This window comes from Apteryx mantelli, chromosome 2 (assembly GCF_036417845.1).
Source record: "Apteryx mantelli isolate bAptMan1 chromosome 2, bAptMan1.hap1, whole genome shotgun sequence".
Lineage (NCBI taxonomy): Eukaryota > Metazoa > Chordata > Aves > Apterygiformes > Apterygidae > Apteryx > Apteryx mantelli.
Genome location: NC_089979.1, coordinates 36,025,608 through 36,032,600, shown reverse-complemented (window position 1 = coordinate 36,032,600; position 6,993 = coordinate 36,025,608). Strand labels below are relative to the sequence as shown.

The 6,993-nt window shown below is 40.3% G+C and overlaps 1 pseudogene; it reads right to left on the bottom strand.

Annotated features, from left to right (window-relative positions):
• Positions 1 to 676: 676 nt before the first annotated feature.
• On the bottom strand, positions 677 to 3,684 carry LOC136991241 (uncharacterized; annotated as a pseudogene).
• Positions 3,685 to 6,993: the final 3,309 nt, after the last annotated feature.

Genomic DNA, 6,993 nt, shown 5'->3' with positions numbered 1-6,993 from the left:
ACGAGGTTCGATTGGCAAGGTTCACTCAATTATTTACTGCATGAAGGACAGGGTCAGATGCATGCGCAACGGAGACCCTCCCATTGAGTCACGATGTTTGGACTGGACCCCCTTGCTTTCTAAACTCCTTCGGAGAGGAGCCTAGGTGTGGCTGGATCCAGTCCTACTCCCAGACTTGGTCAATGGTTTATATCTAAAGGATCGTGTGTGAAGGAAACCCTTCCGTTGTGTCACGAGGTTCAGACTGGACCCCCTTGCTTTCTAAACTCCTTCAGAGAGGAGCCTAGATGTGGCTGAGCTCAGTCCTAGTCTCAGACTTGGTCAACGGTTTATGTCTAAGGAATTATGTGCACCATTAGTCAGAGATATAACTCGGCAAAGTTTCGTGACGTTCGCAGAAGTTCATCATGCTGTTAATCACTTACCGAGGATCTGTCGCAGGTAAGGAATCTCTCAACCTCGAGGAGTAACCTTGAGAGGCGTCCCTGCTCAAGGGGAGGTTCTGCAGTGCAGCCTGCTGCTGTGCAGGAGAGCTCAAGGGGCTCCAGGCTGCCCCCTATTTATTGGGGGGGGGGGGGAAGATGAATGACTCATAGTCATATTTGCATACTAGACGGGCCTTAGTTGGCGCATGCTCAACTAGCCCCACATATGTGCTGTTTACAAGGAGGTCAGGTTGAGGGGGAGAGAGCACATCAGTGGGGGGGAAAGGAGCATACCGTCACACTCCACCCCGTGACTATAGTCAATCTATCTCACCATTCACAGGGTGGTGGTACGGTCACCTCTTGCCTCTGTGCCATAAATAGCATGTTGATAAGTGATGTGCTTACAGGTCCACGGCAAGTAAACAGTTAGCATGAAATATTGCTATTACTTATGTACTAACTCATATGTTTTGGGTGGTGAAACACAGGATATGTGTTTCATTATGTACCAGACCCTTATATACAATATAATTATAAGTGATAGACATAATAGCATTAGAATCAGTAAAAGCACAATTGGATGAAGCATGTGATTAAACATTCCAGTTGCTGTCAGTGACCATCCAAGAAGAGTTTCGCACCAATGATGTTCTCCATCCTTTTTCACTCTTTCCAGAACATGGTGTATCTCTTCTGTATCATGATGAACCGTGATCAGAGTCTTTTGTCCGTTGTCTCGAGTGTGTTTAGCAGTCGATGCAGGTCATCGTGTCGTAGCAGTTTTTTCACCAACATAAGATTCATTCCAATGGGGGTAGTCTTGAGTCTTGATTTAATGTATAATTAGATTGTAACAATTGATAAGCTGTAACAGGAGCTGAATAATTAAAGTCACATCCCATAATTTCAGTGAAATTACAAACACAAATATTGGAATGATTGCTCGTATCTATAGGGATGTTGTCTGCAAGTATAGAATCACAAAGGGTTCTCATGCAAACACATCTTTTTCCAAGGTAGACAAGTACAGTTTCAGGGGTTTCTTCAGGATGTATTTCAAAATGACAAACATTTTGCTCCGTGTCAAGACAAACGCCTTGGGCTTTGATGGTATTACTCTCACAAATAAATCCTTATTGTTCCTGTACAATGCATGCGTTAATACCAACAGTTTGCCATTTGTTTCCGTTTCGCTGGGCCCGCACTCTATGTTCTATCGGATAGAGTATAGTGCCAATGTGATTCAATCCCAGTGCAATGACTGGGTATATGGTGTGTACTGAAGCATTGCGTATTATTAAGACAAAAGTTATAGCCTTATTGTTGACGGGGTCATAAGTGAAATTGACCAGATACCACCAAATTGAAATTCCCTTTCAAATTTAGTTGCATTATCCCAAATTACCTTTTGAATTTCAGTGGGCAAGGTACCGTCCTCACCCTCTCTTATAATTGCTGTTGCTGTAGATTGCATCCACAGTTGAGCTTGGATACAACTAAGAGCTAGAGAAACATTATATTGGGCTACACCAAGTGCATCCCCAATTAGCTGGTGGTCCCTCTCATTAGTTCTTTCCCATTGAGGTAATATATCAGATAAGAGCCATTGGTTAGTTCCCAATGCTAATAGGGAAGACCATAACAGATGTGCTAATTCATGCAAATCACTTGTTGCTGTGATGATTTTATTTACAAGTATTTCAGCATCTATACTATTTAAAACTCCTAATCTTGTCCCAATGATACCAGTCACATCTCTCCTTGTGTGTTCTGGAGAGGTGAGGGTTCAGCTGTGCAACCATGCTGACCATCCTGCGTAGGAGGTACTTAGAAACGGTGAACAGGTCGGTTTGATTGTAGAGATATTAATTTGCATTAATAGTTCTATGCATTTAAGGGACCATGATGGATTAAACAACACTTGTTGTTGGCCTGTATTTTTGATCACATATGGTCCAATTGCAGAAATTAGTGGGGATAGTGTTCTTATCCTTCATAGCAGTAGAGGTATATATACTGGGGGAAATAGCCACAGTCGGGATGGATGTTGTTGTATTAAGCTCAGTAACGCCAATCTTGAATCTAAATGATAGCCCCATCCCGTGATGGGACCAAAGGCAGACCACAAAAACTGGCTGGACTATTGTAAAATTGTACCAACAGTCCGATTTTTCCATGGCACAGTTTTCCCTCTGCTTTGTCCCTGTTTTTACTTCAGTTACATAGATTTGAATTGCCTGTTCATGAGTGGGTCCATCAATCATTATGCATCCTATTTTTATTTCTTGTCCTACTTTTCCCAGCAACTGAGAAAGTCGGTTTGTGCTATCTCAGTTCAATTCATTTTCCAAGTAAACTTCAGTCCCATGCATAACCACTGTTGCCAAGTTTAGGCCTGTGTTAGAATTCAATCCCATGCTTCCCGTGTGTTTTACATGAGTGTGAGACCAAGGCCAATCGGCGATTTCTTTGTTGATAATTAAGTTGATTAGCATCAGCAAAACTTTCAACAGCAGTAGGCTTATGTATCTTCCTTTCATCTTGATCTTGTCGGATGCTGCAAAGCAAAAGTAGAATAGATCCGTCTTGGCGGGGTTGTCTGGACAGGTTACCACATTAAAAAGAAGGAAAAATCCACTGTGCACTAATTCTGTGTTTTACACCATTGTTATTGGTAGCTTCCCATCTATATATTGGTAGAGTTTCACATTTTGAGGGAGTGAGATTGTCTGTAAAAGTTCAGCAAGTGCAGCATGAGCAATCATGGGAGAATGCTTATACCCCTGTGGGATTCTGTGAAAGGTACATTGTATTCCCTCCCTCTCTTTATCCTGTTGCTGCAAGGGAACCATAAAGAATATATCTTTTATCTCTAGCACCACCATCTATGGGTGTGCAGTTGCTTGCAAAGTAGCTGTTAAGTTTGCAATATTTGGTACAGCAGCTGTTAGGGGAGCTGTATTAGCATTCAGGCACAGATAATCAATTGTTAAACTCCACCTCCCATCTGGTTTCCGAACTGGCCAGACAGGTGAGTTATGTGGGGAGTGGGTCCTGAAGATAATTTGTCATTTCTCCAAATCGGCTATGACTGCAGAAATTCCATTTCGTGCTGCCGCAGAAATCGGGTATTGTGGTATGTTAGTGATTTTTGAATCAGGGAATGCAGGGGCTGCATGAAGTACACTCACTGTAGCCTCCTTATGTCTACCGGGTTTGGGGTCGATGTTTGAGCCGAAGGACCATACTCTGCCATTCGGCAGGTGCCAGGTTCATCCACTCAAAACAATTAGAAATAGCTCATGCAAATGATCAGTTATGCAATCCCTCAATTTTCTGAAGATTATATTGCTTAGCCATTACTGGTAAACACAGTCAGTCCCTTTCTGCCAAAAGCCAGCTGTAAAATCCCAAATCTCAAATAGATTCTTCTAAATTTTTAATTTTACAGGATATTACCTTATACAAGCACCTCAATACATTATTGATACTATTTCACAGGCTCTAAAGAATTAACCAACTGAAAGGAGATTGGGTAATAACATTTATTTTTAATGTGTTTTAGAAAAAATGCTCATATGAAAGTGCATTTAATTTAAATGATCATTCTCTTTATTTCTGTCAATTCTCAAAACAAAAATTGCAATGTGATCACTTTGTCAGAAATGAAAAAAAACGCACCTAGATTGTATACATTTCTGTTGATGCAACAGAAAAAAAATCAAACCCCTTTGTCTTAAACAAATGTATGGTGAATGTTCTCATCACTGAACACCTGTTTCTGTACAGGTGGATAGATGCAGAAAAACAGATGAAATAACATACCAAAAACAGTCTTCAGAAAATTGAGATTCAGTGGCAGACAGTGTTTGCCTTATTTCCTCCCCACTGCTATTGTAGCTGGAAGTATTTTGTTGTAAACTAATGAGATTTTTTCTTAGCTAGATGGATTGGCCAGTGAGTTTCAGCAAGACCTGGAAGTAGCCCCCCTGGGAATTTGATCACAATCATTTCTTATGAGGAGACCGAGACACCTCAACCTGATGTAGGAGTGTTTGAAGAACTTGGGAGAGGGAGATGAAGCACAGTGAAGGTGGCATTTGCTTTACCCAGTTTCTTTATGTTGGGAATGTTTCTCATATTCAGAAAGAAACATTTATTTTTAATCATGGAAAGCAGACTCTGAGGAAACGCAATCCCATTTATACCAACCCATGCAGGGACATTTAAAAGTGATTTCACATACCTTCTCTGCAAATATGCACTTTACTGCCCCCAAATTACGAGGTCCTCTCTGTCTAGTATTCACCCTAGGGAAAGGTCATCTTTCACATATATGGTGAGATGAGCCCTTAAAGAAGTATTATGATACGAATAGAAGACTCTTCAGTTCTGGAGAACCTGCTCAGAAAGATCAGCTAGACTTGCTACGATATCTTTAAAGGTTAACCTGTAAGCCCTTCATGTAAGAGCTTATATCACCCTTCCACAATACAAGATGGAGTCAAGGACTAAAGCCCCATGGTGTGTAACAATTTTAAAACAGCAGCACCTACTCAGAGTTTTCCAGTGCAGGTGTGGATGCACCAACAATGAAATTGATGCTTGGAGATGATAATCTTATTTTAGACAGCTTTCCCAGACCCTTAAAAAGTACTCCACAAATTCCCAGCAGCCTCTGGTGCACAGATTGAAAATATCTGGTCTGGAGCTCTTATTTCTGTTACTGGAGTGTCCTCCTGTTTCCCGGAAGACAGCACAAGTTCAGTGCTTGTGCACCTTCAGAAGGAGAGAAAAGAAGAGGAAACTCAGAAAATGCCTCTTTCTTTGTCCAGTGCTCACTGCATTTCATATTCTTCCTGCTCGAGGCATGCACGTCTTGTGGTGGGGCTAAGACAGGAGGCACCATCCTAGTGGAAAATACCAGTTTTAGCTGCCTTTACTTACAGGAGTGCAATAATAAGGTTTTGCTGAGTTGTTGGGTGTTGAGTAGTTAAGCCACCATGCTTTTGAGATGCAAGATGAAAAGAAGGAGAACTAAAGCAGAGAAAAAAAAATCATGCATGGAGGAAAAGGGAAACAACAACAATCCAAGGTCGACATTCCAGGAGTTACCAGGATTCACCCAAAGTCTGAGGAGATGCAAATATAATTGGTTTCTTCTGTTTGATTTGACAAGCTCTGAATGGCTTCCATAATGAGGTCAATGGAAGCCTGGTGATGTGGCAGTATTTATAGGAGTATAATAGTCTGTGAGGTAATTACAGTGATGGTAAATTTGGTTCCCTCTGACACATTCATCCCACTCACTTCCATTTTGTGACCCAAAGCCAAATACTGCCTAAGAAAGGTAGCAGCATCCCTCTCTAACTGTCAGCTAATCAAAATTCAACAAATCTAACGTTTCCTTGCATTTCTTGTTTCTTTCAAATTATCCCGTCAACCTGCAACTCAATGGGGGCCACAACAGCTCCTTATTGCCCCCTTTAATTCTCACTATCCAGTTAAAGCCAGCCTACCAGTTGTCATTTATCAATAATTTCATGCAATAAAACTAAGCTGGGGTTTTATCACCTCAAACATGTCACATCACAGGCATTTGTACAACAATTTTCAATACATTTAATTGAATGTCTGCTCTTAGAATGGATGGACCCTCCCTGGAAAGCACATTTTAATTTCAATTGTGTATAATAACCAGTAAAAAATAGATAACATCTATAAAATCTTATCATTCTGGTGAGTAAGAATAACACTAAGGATATAAAATGTTAGTACATACATCTGCTATTGCTGTGACTGATTAGCACAACTGAAATAAATTTATACACATATTTAATAAATGCTAATACTTTTCTTGAGTTTTATTTTGACTTCCTTATTTGCTGTCTCGCTGGTTTCTTGTGAAGCCTTCCCCAAAGGCAAGCACATCATTTAAGAAGTAAACAGTTAAGTATTTCCAACAGCTTCAGAGACAGTCCATAACAATAAAAAGGATATACTTAATCTGAATATGCTCATTTCATAAATTTCTCTAGAGCACTACATTCCCAGTTCAGTGTTTTACCAGTTTAAATGTCAGCATAGCTGTCTTTATCTTGCCCTCCGGGTACTAGTGTTCTTCCTAATGTTTCATAAGGGAATTCAAAAGAGGAACTTTGGTACAATCCTTCTGGAATCTAAATGAAAGGAGAAGTCACATCCAGGCCTGACACTCTGTTAATGAAGCTTTTCACTTATTAGTAGGTCATTTGTGGAAGAAACCTTATTTCTCAGGCTTCTGAAACAAATGTGTAGGTCTGTCAACACTAATAGAGCTAAGTGGCACACATAAAAGCTGAAAAAAATAGTTGAGTCCTTTGGGCACACTGAGTTTCTTAAAATACGTTGTGTTATACTACAGATATTTACCTGATGCCATCAAACAGCTTTTTAATACAAATTCTATCCTTAAGCATTCAGGGGATTGGTTTTATGAATGTTGCACCAGGTATTTTTTATTGTCATCATTCATTTCTCAAATTGCTTTTTGGAATACTCCAACCTACCACAGCTTCTTGTAGCC